Source organism: Acinonyx jubatus, chromosome E1 (assembly GCF_027475565.1).
Source record: "Acinonyx jubatus isolate Ajub_Pintada_27869175 chromosome E1, VMU_Ajub_asm_v1.0, whole genome shotgun sequence".
Taxonomy (NCBI): domain Eukaryota; kingdom Metazoa; phylum Chordata; class Mammalia; order Carnivora; family Felidae; genus Acinonyx; species Acinonyx jubatus.
This window is the reverse complement of record NC_069397.1, coordinates 38,852,445-38,865,185: the sequence shown is the minus strand read 5'-3', so window position 1 is coordinate 38,865,185 and position 12,741 is coordinate 38,852,445. Positions and strand designations below refer to the sequence as shown.

The following is a 12,741-nucleotide window of genomic DNA, read 5'->3' as shown; positions in this document are numbered from 1 at the left end:
AGGCAGATAGAAGTTCAAAGGACACATGGACGAAGAAGTGAACAGTTTGTCAGGGGGCAACTAATTGCTTCATACAGAAATCAACCAGGCAGAGAAGGGGAAAAGGAAACAGAGGAAACACATGTGAAAGAACACGAGGGTGTAAACAAACATTGCTCTGACGTCCCTTCTCCTGTCTGGCGCCATTGAGGCCGAGGGTGGGGTTTTCATTGGGGTGGATCAGACCCATGAGTCAATAACAGGTGTCATGTTCTGGGTTGTGGCAGCAGGTGGCCAAAGTTTAAGCCTGAGTAGATGGGGGTTCAATCTGGGTTGCCAAATTCGAAACCCTAAAAGGGAAATAAGAGCAGGACTTAACGATTAAGAGCCTAGGCTCTGAAGCCAGACTGGGTTCAAATCCCAGCTCTGCCACTTCATAGTAAGTAACCTAATCCCTGTGTGCTTTAGTTTCCCCATCCATCATTGAAGTGGGTGGGTTTTGTGGAGATGAAATGAGGTAACATACATAAAACACTAGAAGCTGTCCCTGGCACCTAACAAGTACTCAATACATGCACTCTATTATTATTTAGTGTATGGAACCCATATGGGGCACAGCAACTAGGGGAACTGATGAACAAGGAGTGTCATGGGGAGCAGAAGGGAGAGGCAGGAGTCACGCAAGCCTGGAGGAATTCTAGCCCTGAGTGCAAAAACCCACGGAAGGTTATTATGCCATTACAGCTGACCTGCTTCAGCATGCAGCTTTCTGAAGTCACACTCCTTTTAATATTTGCTAGTGGTTTCCAGTGCTCCATTTATCTCCATATTATGCATAGCAATTCCACTCTCGGCCTAGCCCTCACCCACCACAACACATGCTGGGAGAACTTTACCTTTTAGACCCAAAGAAATGATCAAAGTCTTTTCCTGAACAAGGTCCACAGCCTCCAAGTAATAGATGATATCCCTTTTCTGGTACACAACAGTGGCTGCAAATAGTACTACTCTTTCAAATAACATCTGTTTTCCTTATAACTACATCTGCACTGTGTGCGACTCAAAGGAGAAAGGAGTTTTGCACAAGGATAAACCCAGTGGGCTGTTCCTAGCTGCCATCTTAGTTTTTCAGCACTCCTTTCCTTTCAAAGCATTTTCTCCTCTGGGCTCCCATGGACAATACCTCACTTGCCATTTTTTTCTCAGATCCTTCTTTGTGACCTCTGAATGCTGGCCACGTCTTTCTGTCCTCTCTCTCTACACTCATTCCCTGGGTGATCTTAACTAATCCTGTGGCTTTAAAATAGCTATCTATAGACTTACTGTGGTGGTCATTTCACAATATACACAAATATTGAATCATTATGTTGTGTATTTGAAATGAGTAAATACTGTGAATACTGTGTGTCAATTACACCTCATTAAAAGAATAAAGTAATCTTCTATGCATTGATTGCTTCTTGCAGTAGCCTCCAAGATGGCCCCAATGATTCCCACCTCCTGGTACTCCTGTCCCTGTATACAGTCCCCTCCAACAATGAATAGAGTAGACCTACTGAAGAAGTGATTGTGTGTGATTTCCAAGGCTAGGCCACAAAAAGCATTTCAATTCTGGCTGGGTCTCTTGGATTATTCACTCTGGGGGAAGTCAGCTGGATTTAAAGTTATATTGGGGGGGGGGAGCTACTGAAAAAAAAATCAGTGATATCACAAAATTACCCACATAAGCGCCAATGGCTAGGATCTCATGGAATAGTCATCAAGTCCAAAATAGCAGTCCTATTCTGGTAATATTTAATATTCTACAGTCTTCAGTTGGCAAAGGGTGCATTAGGTTTATTATTTAAGTTCACTCTGCCCCATTCTCACTGCTAAGAAGTGCAATTAGCACAGCATCCTTATCACAAGATTCCAGCCCTCATTCACAAGACCACAAGCCCTAATTCAACACAGATGTAAAAGGTCCTTTTGGACTCAGCAATTAATGAATTGCAGAAGTGAGAGGTCTGTCTTTAAGGAAAATAAAGGGAAAATAGCTTACAAGACAAAACCCAAGTACAAGATCAGACAACAAAAGACAAGCATATTGTTCATGATCATTTTAAAATCTAAAACTTCGCCAATTAAAATGTTTACTTTTTATATCCTTTTGTTGTATGTACAGGCTACAGAAAGATCTGGAAAGTATTGTATATACTAATGTATATTAGTATATTGTATGTATATATGCATATTGTTACAGTGGTTATCTTCTAGAAATTACCAAGGACTCAGAAGACAATTATATTTTTTCTTATGTACATTTCTTAAAATGCTTAACAAAGAGCATGTATAACTCTGATAATTAGGGAAAACAATAACTTTTAGTTATCCAGAACAAATAGGTTTGCAAGTAGGTCACAGTAGAAGGGAACCATCTAGAAAACAACCCTGGGTTGCCAAAGTAGTCAATTCTTTTAGGCTTTGTAAGAGTGCCACCTACTGGAATCTCAGGAACTGAACTTTTAAAAAACTAACACCGCTTTTCAAGCCACTTGAGGTATGTTTGATACTAGAAAGTTTACTTTTCAAAAAAGAGAGAGGGGCACACGGGTGGTGCAGTTGGTTAAGCACCCAACTCTTGATCTCAGCTCAGGTCATGGTCTCACAGTTCGTGAGTTCAAGTCCTGCATCAGGCTCTGCAGTTAGGTTGCAGAGCCTGCTTGGGGTTCTGTCTCTACTTCTCTCTGACCCTCCCCCAATTGTGCTCTCTCTCTCTCTCTCTCTCTCTCCCTCTCAAAATAAATAAACTTAAAAACATTTTTTTAGTAAATAAGTAAAACATAAAAAAGAGATAAAGAAAAGAAAAAAAGGCAAACTATCAACTTAATAAATGAAAACATTCTTATTTAAATAACAAATGGCATTAATTTCCAGAAAGTCCACCAGTAAGGAGGCAAGTTGTCTTAAGGCATAAAGAAGAAAGCTAGTAATTATTCAGAGTTTAGACAACTAGAGAGACAATCTGAACTACTCAAGCTTTTAAAAACATACTCAAACATCAACTGAAAATTTATTCACATAGCTGAGAAAGTGACTTTTTATAGGCTAGTGAATGTTTAAGTTTTGGGACTGGATCTAAGATTTAAATAACATTTAACATTAGTATCATAAACTCAAAATCAAAGTGAAAAATATTAATGTCCTAACTGACTCTTCATCCTATGCTGCTTCCCTGGCTGAACCTGGCTGGTCAGATTATATACATTTCAGTTGTCAGCTTGGAACGTGCATCCTAAAGTTATATATATACAAGAAGTTTCTGCTGAGAAAAATATATCCATTTTGGAGTATTTCATTTATCTGTCAATACCATGGGATTTTTTAAAGAAAAAGTCATTAGAGCTGCAGTTTCATATTTCAAATGAACAGAGCTGCAAATACAACTTTTTTTTTAACCGGTCAAAGTATAATTTTTCATTTTTTAAACAATGATCAACTGGTACATTTATGTATGTGAGACACCACATATTCATTTATTTGTGTATTCATTCATTCATCCAGTATTTATTCAGCACCAACTATATGTAAGTCTATACATATTCTACTGAAAATAACCAGTTATGGGGGCACCTGGGTGGCCTAGTCAGCTAAGCATCGATTCTTGATTTCAGCTCAAGCCATGATCTCACAGTTCACGAGATCAAGCACCATGTCAGTCTCCACCTAAAAGGGCAGAGACTGCTTGGGATTCTCTCCCTCCCTCACTCTCTGCCTCTCCCCCACTTATGGGTATGCACATAATTAATTAATTAATTAATTAAAAAAAAGAAACAGCTTTTATGGATGTAAATACATGAAGATAAATACATGATAGTTTCATACATTATTCTCCTTTGTTGCATTGGTGCAAATAGAATAAGACAAGTTGTTGTCATTTTTCATTGGCAAGTGTCCTTTCTCCAGACACAGTAAATTTGATTATTTAACAAAAGTGTGAGGAGGCTTCATCGATTCCTTTTGGAAGATAGGTTACGTCTTCATTCATTTTTAGGAGTTTTTGAAGTTTTTAAGAGGGGCAACTCATACTGTTCAAAAGGTATTTTCAGGGCATTTTTTTAAGACTGTATTTTTAAGTAATCTTTACACCCAACATGAAGCTCTAAGTCACAACCTCGAGATCAAGAGTTGCACAGTCCACTGACTGAGCCAGCCAGGCACCACAGCGTATTTTTTTAAATTAGGATACTTTTAAATATTTAATTACATTTTACATTACATTTTTCGTTATATAAAAGTACCTCCAAGGTACTTTTAAGATGTTTTCACTGGGCACCCATTTTATACAACTTCATGTGCTGATTCTGGAAGGACAGGGTAAGTTTACTGTTAAACTTCCCTATCTTATCTAATAAGTAACTGAGTAGGCTGATAAATAATAAGGTAAATTTTCATCATGGTTTTTTAAAAAACAAACAAACATATACAATCAGCATCAATCAAGAGATAATCCTGGAACCAAGACTACAGAATTGGATCCAGACTAACAGAGGATTCATTATCAGTAGTGCTACAGATAAAGCAGAACAATGAAGTCTAGTTTCCCCGGTCTCACTGGTCAGAGGCTGAGGGTGAGGAAAAGTCATCCGAGGGGGGCGGGGAGGAAGGTGGGAGAAGCTGGTTCAGTTCCCCAGAGGAGTCTTCAGTGGGAGACCTCCTTCCCCTATGGGACTCAGGAAGGTGTTTTGACAGCTTGTAGGGCTGGAAGGAGCAAGAACTGAGTGCTAACCAGTGGGAAGATGAGAACTGCTCTAGGGGAAGGAAGGTCTCAGCAGGGAGGGGAGCCCAATGAACATTTTAGTCATCATTATCATCATCATCTGTCACCTCCGGGGTACACAGTGAAAAGCTGCATGACAGAGGAAATCATCGCTGATGAGATAAAGGACAATATAATACTGTAATTCACCAGACACAAAGCTAAAGGGACAGATTACACAATTCTTTCCCGATTTGTCCAGATGGAGGTTGTTTGGCTGCATTTTCCAAAGGTCTGGCATCCGGGAAACCTAGTCACATAAAACTAAGTTCCAAAAACACATGATATGCACCATAAAACACTTGCTATATAAACATATGTCCAAACGTTTTATATCGTCACTTCTCTGTTCAGAATGCGTGTGGGTCATTTATGTTTGGTTGAGACAAAAGAATCACTAAATAAGGGTCATTTTAATGAATTTATACATTTGCATCAAAATGTACTTTGCCTAAACAAGCCAAGAGAAGTTATTCCATCAGTGCTGGTGTAAAACCCCTTCTGTTGTAACTTCTTAACTAGGTTGAGCTCCGTGTCTCCTGAGTCCACCGGTTTATTTATTCATTAAACAAATATTCTGAGCACATCCTAGCTGTATCAGACATTTTACTCCTAAATATCTATGATCTAGTTTCTTTCCTGCATCCCCACCACCACCACCACCACCCCGTCCAGGCCACTGCCCATCGCCCCCTCGCCTAAAAACCATACAGCTTCCACTTGCTTCCACCTCCTTCCACTGTTCACCCCGCCACAGCTAGGGAGGGACTGTTTTGAAAACACAAACCTCACCCTATCACCCTGTTGCTTAACACCCCTTAGGCTTCCTATAGTCCTTGGAATAAAGACCAAAATCCAGCAAGGTCTGGCCTGGCCCCCTTTCTCTTCTCTCAAATTGTGTGCCTCCCCCTGCCTTTCCTTTATACTTCACCTCCCTTACTGGCCTAGTTTAGCTTTTCTACACCCTGCTCCTTCCCACAGGCTCTCCCTCTTTGCCTAGAATGTGCTTCCTCTCCATTTCAGCCTGGCTAACTCCTACTCACCTGTCAGGTTTGAATTCAGAGGTCACCTCTGAAAAATCTTGATTAGTCTCTCCCCTCCCCCTCCCCCCACCAATCACATCAGGTTCTCCCATTACATACTCTCATAGTATACTGTAGTCTTCTTATGTATTAATTTTGACAACTACTGAATTAATGCCTGCTTCTCCCACTGTGAAGTCTCTAAGGTCTCTATTGTTTTGCCTTCCACTATAGCCCTGGTGTCCAGCCCACTACATAAAACAGCCCACTGCATAGGAGAAAAATCAGTATTTGCTGAATCTGTGTGAATGGAATTGTGTACAGTGCCAAACTACTCAATTAAAGCTGAAACAACATTATTGTCATATCCCCAGGGCTTAGCACAGGGCTACCACATAAGAGGTACTCAATAAACATTTGTTGCATGAATACTGAAAAGGGTTGATATATTTCTTCTATTACTTTATTGAAACATTCAACATATTTTACTCTATTTATTAACTCTAAAATTCTCCAGCACTTATCTTTGGAAAGGCAGACTAAACAAACCCAAATTTATCAATGTACAGCAGCTAAGCAGAGTCCATCACATAGGAGGCATTAAAAGGATGCTCTGCAGGATTATTTACAATAGCCAGGATACAGAAGCAATCCAGTGTCCATCAACAGATGAATGCACAAAGATGTGGTGTGTGTGTGTGTGTGTGTGTGTGTGTGTGTGTGTGTGTGTGTGATGGAATATTAGTCAGCCATAAAAAAGAATCTTGCAATCTGCAACATCCCCTCTAGGATGGACCCAGAGGGTAGAGGGCATAATGCTAAATGAAATAAGTCTTCCAGAGAAAAACAAATACTGTACGATTTCACCCATATTTGGAATTTAAGAAACAAATAAGCAAACAAAGAAAAAAGAAACAAACAAAAAAATAGACTCAAATACAGAGAACAATCTAGTGGTTCCCAGAGGGGAGATGGATAGGATAATGGGTGAAATAGATAAAGAGGATTATCTTGATGAGCACTGAGAAATGTACAGAATTGTTGAATCATTATATTGTATATCTGAAACTAAGAGAACACTGTATATTAATTATACATACATACATACATAATAGGATGCTTTGAATAGATTTAATTTAAATCTATTCATTTTGGTTGCTTTATTTTTTTTTAAATGTGTAAGTCACATGGAAATGAATTTCACTTACTCACTCCTTAAATCTTACTTAAATAATTATGATATCAGGGACTAAAACACCATTAAAATGTTGTTTGCATTTTACTGAGAATTTTGTTGAATTAAATTAATATTTCCAGAGAACCTTTAAGATACTTGACACTTTGTGGAAACATAACTTTTTTATCTAAAATGCACAAATTCTCACTTGGTAATTTCACAAGGCCTATTTATACCAATCATATTGCTCAACAGACAGTATCTGATGACTGAGTAGAAAGTGATCTTCAGTTTCAATAAAGCAGTCCTTTAATTAATGATGCTTTTTTTTTTTAATGAAATTAACCTGAGGACTTTTTCCCATATATCTAAAGAGTCCCAGGAGTTGTTTTTACAAAATAGAGTACCTTGGTTTCTATGAAGTCTGTATAAGTAGAAACAAAACAAAACAAAACTGTGTCCATTAAAATTCACTTACAGAAGTAGCCTCAGACTTCTTATTCATCAGTAGAGTGTGCTTTATAAACAGGCAATCAATTCACTACGGATACAAAACTGAGTTAACTTAAAGCAACTAATGGAAGACAGATTAGCTTTCCGTGAAAAAACTGAGACTAAAACCTTAATACTCCCGGCAGTCTAGACCAAAATAGAATGTTTTCCTCCTTTATTAATCAAGGTGCTTTATCTAAAGTAGATTTTTTTCTCTCAATCAAATATTTACTGGGCATTACAGAAGTAGCTATGAGCAAACATAGACATATATGCAAATAACATTACGTTGGGGTATAAAGACACCTGCCTAGACCAGAAAGAAAATGCAGATGAGGTGCTACAGAAGTTTGGTGGAGGGAGAGAATACATTGGGCTGGAGCACGAGGACCAGGGCCACTCTTACGGCACAAAAAGCATTTGGGCAGAGACTTGATGGACATATAAAATCTCAATGTATGGTGTTAAATGGAAGTGGGTAGGCAGAACAGAACCAAAGAACATGGAATGCTTTCTTGGAATGCTATCCCACAAGATTAAGTGACCTTCTTCTGAGAACCCTATATTCTTTGACCGTGGTGGTCTGAGCTTTGTTTATAGAAGATGAGTTTGCGTGTCTGATTCCTCTTCAAAGGCAGGGCCGTGTATTATTGGCCATCCAGAAATACATTACCAGCACTTAATATAGCATCTCACAGAATGTAGGTATACCAAATACATGTTGGTCGAAGTGATGTTTAGAAACATCGCATTCAGGGGGCACCTGGGTGGCTCAGTTGGTTAAGTGTCCAACTCTTGGTTTCGGCTCAGGTTATGATCTCATGGTTTGTGAGTTTGAGCCCCACATCAGGCTCTGCACTGACAGCATGAAGCCTGCTTAGGATTCTCTCTTTCTTCCTCTCTCACTGCCCTCCCCCACTCTCTCTCTCAAAATAAATAAACTTTAAAAAGGAAAATAAGATAAAATAAAATAAAATAAAATAAAATGAAACATCACATTCAGTTTATACATTGTCAAGATGATCGAAAAATTCAGGGGAAAAGACTGGCTGAAATCCATTGAAAACTATTAGTCAAGCCCATCATTTGGCATAGTTTAAAATAAAACATATGTTGACTGAATTTTTCATTTTGGCATCAATTATGCTGTCACACAAGTATGGCTCTAGTTTATGAGTCACTCAAAATTCTTTAAGCTGGGAATAACTGAATACAGTGTATTTTAATCACTATATTACAGAAGTGAGGCCATAGGAAAACAAAGTCAACAATACTGCAAAGTGCCCACTGATCAATTTTTGTTAGGAAGAATGTCCCAGTCAGGAGTGCTATAACAGCAACACCTAACAATTGAACAACCCAGAAGAAAAAATATGAATTGTCAGGGAAATTCTGCTTCAAGTGAATTAAAAATCTAATGCGTATTATTAGGTTTTGCAATAGCTCATGTTGTAATACTGAATTGTGATTTTAACTGAAGGAGGAAGATAATTATAGCTTAGGAGCCAACTAGCTAATCAACACCATAATCAGAAATGTCTAAAGTGACAAACCTTGGCCCCACACCCAAGAGGGTGAACCCAAAATGTAAGTGAAACAAGTTTCCATTACAAATATGTTGTACAAATATGTACAAATATGCCCAATACCTGAGCCATCTTGAAACCCAGGTGGGGGACAGGGGGAGGTGAGGGTGTTATATTACTAATGACTAATTACTAAATTTAAATAATTTCTATATTTATAGGAAAACAAGAAATTCTGTGCTGGATTCTATCTCTGGAAGCACTGTTATGCTGGAGACTGATGCAATGGAATAAAACACAGTTAGCATGCATTCCTTAAAAAAATAATCCTTTAACTAACACTAGACACCAAAAAAAACAGAAGTTTGATCAGTCCTACAGATTTAGAAGTGATTCAAGTAATGGCAACCTAGATGATAATGGAAATGAAAACCATGTCCTTCAAGGAGCAATTGAATGAACGGTGACGACTCAGCTTAGAAAATAAAAGATTTAGGAGGGTAGAGTAACACTCTTCAAATATCCAAGAGACTCCAAAGGTAAGCTCTATGTTGGCAGAGGGCAAGCTATATTCTCTGTGGCAGACTTCAGCTCAACATAATGAGAGAGTTTTTAGTAGTTAGGGCAGCTCAGAAATGGAATGCCCGGTGAGATAATGAGCTACACTTCACTAGAAACATTTGAGTAGAGATGGGAGATCTTTGATTAAGGGAGTTCTGCTTGGTGTTGAGTATCATTAACAAGAGAAGCAAGAAGGAAACTAACATTTTTGAGTACCTACCATTTGCAAGACACTTTGCACATGTCATCTACATTGGCAGTCTCAAACTTGCAAATTGTATGTTATTTCTCAGATGAGGACGCTAAGACCCAGACATGTTAAGTAACTCGTCACACACCCAGTAAGAGGCAAAGTGAGGACTTGAACTCTGGGAAAAACATCTAAGGTCCCTCACAAATTCTGTCCTGGTTGACACCTTGATGGTGAATGTGACAGTGGTCTAGATAATTCCATTCTGATAATTCCTGTCCATCTATCTAGTCTGGTATTATTTCCATCAGAGTATCTAGAGACTTCTGGTCAGAGAACATATTAGCTTTCCCCCATGATGTCAAACTCAAAAACTAAGCCACCTCTTAGATACTTTCCAGGTGAATTCTGGAATTTGATGACCAGAATGCTGAAGAGCTCATCTAAACTAGAAAGGGCAGAGAGTTTTAGCTCACATGGATCCAATCTAGGTGACTGATTGTGGCTTCTTGGATTAAGGTCATTAATAAGAGTTCCAAAGCCAGTGCAGGTTCAGCAGGAAGGAGTGTTGTTTTCGATTAGTAATGTCTGCCATGGCTATAGGACAGAAGAGCGGCAGCAAGAATATTTTGTGTCTATCATCTCTAATCTACACATTTCCTAAGCCTTTTTCTATTTTTCATCATAAATTCTTGAGTGGATACAAGCTCCATGTTATTTTACCAACTGTTGAAAGTAATGTTTCCTGCTATTATTCCTAAAACCACTAGTGGAGGGTTCCGGAATACATAATGAGGCAGACAGAGGCCACCCGCAAGACTGATTATCAAAGAGCTTCCTTAAAAATATAAATTAGAACTACGGAAAGCTTACCGTCGTCCAGAATCTGTTCCTTTCAGCCTTTCATGTCCAGAAACTGGACTTCACCAGTATAGTCAGAGGTAACGTGGAATTTCATGAAGACTTACGACAACTGAATTCGCACAATACTAATGTACAGATTAGAATGCCAGACAATTAGGCAACAATAAGCAACATGTCTTTCCAGGTGTTCAAGGCCTCTTTCAGAACACTCACTTTCCTGCTATAGGTATACTTGACAGGGTGAAACAGGAAATTGCTGCATAAGCTCAGAACTCAAGAAGTTAATAGAAGACTTGAGGGACATTTCCTCTGGATCTCACTGAGGCCAAGTAAGATATCTCTGCTACTCATTAGGCAACTCCCCTATAGTGGCTGTATTGACTGTGTGCCCAAATTCAGCACTGCTCTCCCTAAGATGAGGCCAAAAGAACCTTCTTTGAATCCCCCCTTTATATTTCCTGCTGACCACACTCCTTATCCAGTTGTTGGCCCTGGGAAATATATATTTTGGTTTTATTAGTTCAGTTAGGAAGGCAACTATATTCCCTTTTCTCCCAAGTTCATGGGGATACTTCGCTGTCACATCCATATTTACAGCTGTTGACTACCTCTTTCAAGTATCAAAGGGCAACCCCTTGGTTCACTGTACATAAGAATGAAGCCTTATCATATTAAAAGTACAAAGGAGAATGATACCTTCCAGGCTCCGTGCACATTTGCCACAGTGACTCTTCTAAAACATAGAATTTTTTCAGTCATGTTTTTAATGATACCACAGATCTGTTCTTTAAAAGTTCTTGGTGATGAGGTTTAAATTAATCATCCAACAGGTCATTTCCTATACCAATGAGGCTGCCCTGTGTCTTGGATCACTATTTCTTTTTTAAATTTTTTTAATGTTTATTTTTGAGAGAGAGAGAGACAGAGTGTGAGCAGGGAAAGGGGAAAGGACAGAGAGCGAGGGAGACACAGAATCCGAAGCAGGCCCCAGGCTCTGACCTGTCAGCACAGAGCCCAACATGGGGCTCGAACTCACAAACCGTGAGATCATGACCTGAGCTGAAGTTGGACACAGCCGACTGAGCCACCCAGGCACCCCCTTCTTGGATCACTATTCTTTCTTTCTTTTATTAAGTGTTTTATTTTAATTCTAGTAGAGTTAACATACAATGTTCTATGAGTTTCAGGTGTATAATACAGTGATTCAACAGGATCGCTATTATTTCCTTTTTTAAAAAGTTTATTTATTTTGAGAGAGAGAGAAAGAGAGAGAGCACACGTGAGAGAGCGCACACAGGGAGGGGCAGAGAGAGAGAGGGACAGAGAGAGGATCCCAAGCAGGCTCCGCACTGACGTCAAAGAGCCTGACACGAGGCTTGACCTCATGAACCATGAGATCATGACCTGAACTGAAATCAAGAGTCAAATCAGACGCTTAACCAACTGAGCCACCCAGGTGCCCTCGATCATTATTATTTCTGACTACTCGTTCCTTCCAGATACCTAAGTGCTACTTCACTTCTTGGTTCCCTGAGCGTTCTCCTTTTCTTGCTTTCCAAGAAGCCCTAAAGAGTTACAAAATTCTACTTGCTCCTGTTTTCAAGTGCATTCCACACCCAATAATCTTCAGTCCACCCTCGCTTCCTCCCTCACCATTCTTTTGTCTTCTATGCCCACTCGGGATGCTGCAGCAATACAAGACACAGATGGCTTTGTTCCATCTCTACCTTTTCTTCCCTAATGACGGGCAGTCTGGCTCTGGGCCCTGAATTGTCCAGGAAATCCTTGCTTTCAGATCTCTAAGGATCTTGTGGCAATATCATGAACATTGTTCTAGCCCTCATTTTCCCTGGAGATTTTCAAACTCAAGACATGGAAAAACCTTTGGGAGGTTCTAGAAACTCCACCAGGTGAATCATTTGTGCTTCAATCCATGCTGTGATTTCCTGGGGTTTCCTCACCATTCAGCCTTAACCTTCTGCTCTTCTCTCCCTTTAAAAAACTCAGTTGTTCTCATGGCTTCAACTATCACCCCAATATGGATGCTACCTGGCTTTGTGCACTCTCCTCAATTCTTCTCTTAATTTCTGTTTTAAAGGAAATTAACATTTTCCTTTCATTTGAGCACACGG

The 12,741-nt window shown here is 39.3% G+C and overlaps 1 long non-coding RNA gene across 8 annotated transcripts in view; it reads right to left on the bottom strand.

Moving 5' to 3' along the window:
* The window catches only part of LOC106989270 (uncharacterized), a 149,278-nt gene that overhangs the window by 111,871 nt on the left and 24,666 nt on the right, over positions 1-12,741 (bottom strand). The window lies entirely within an intron of this gene.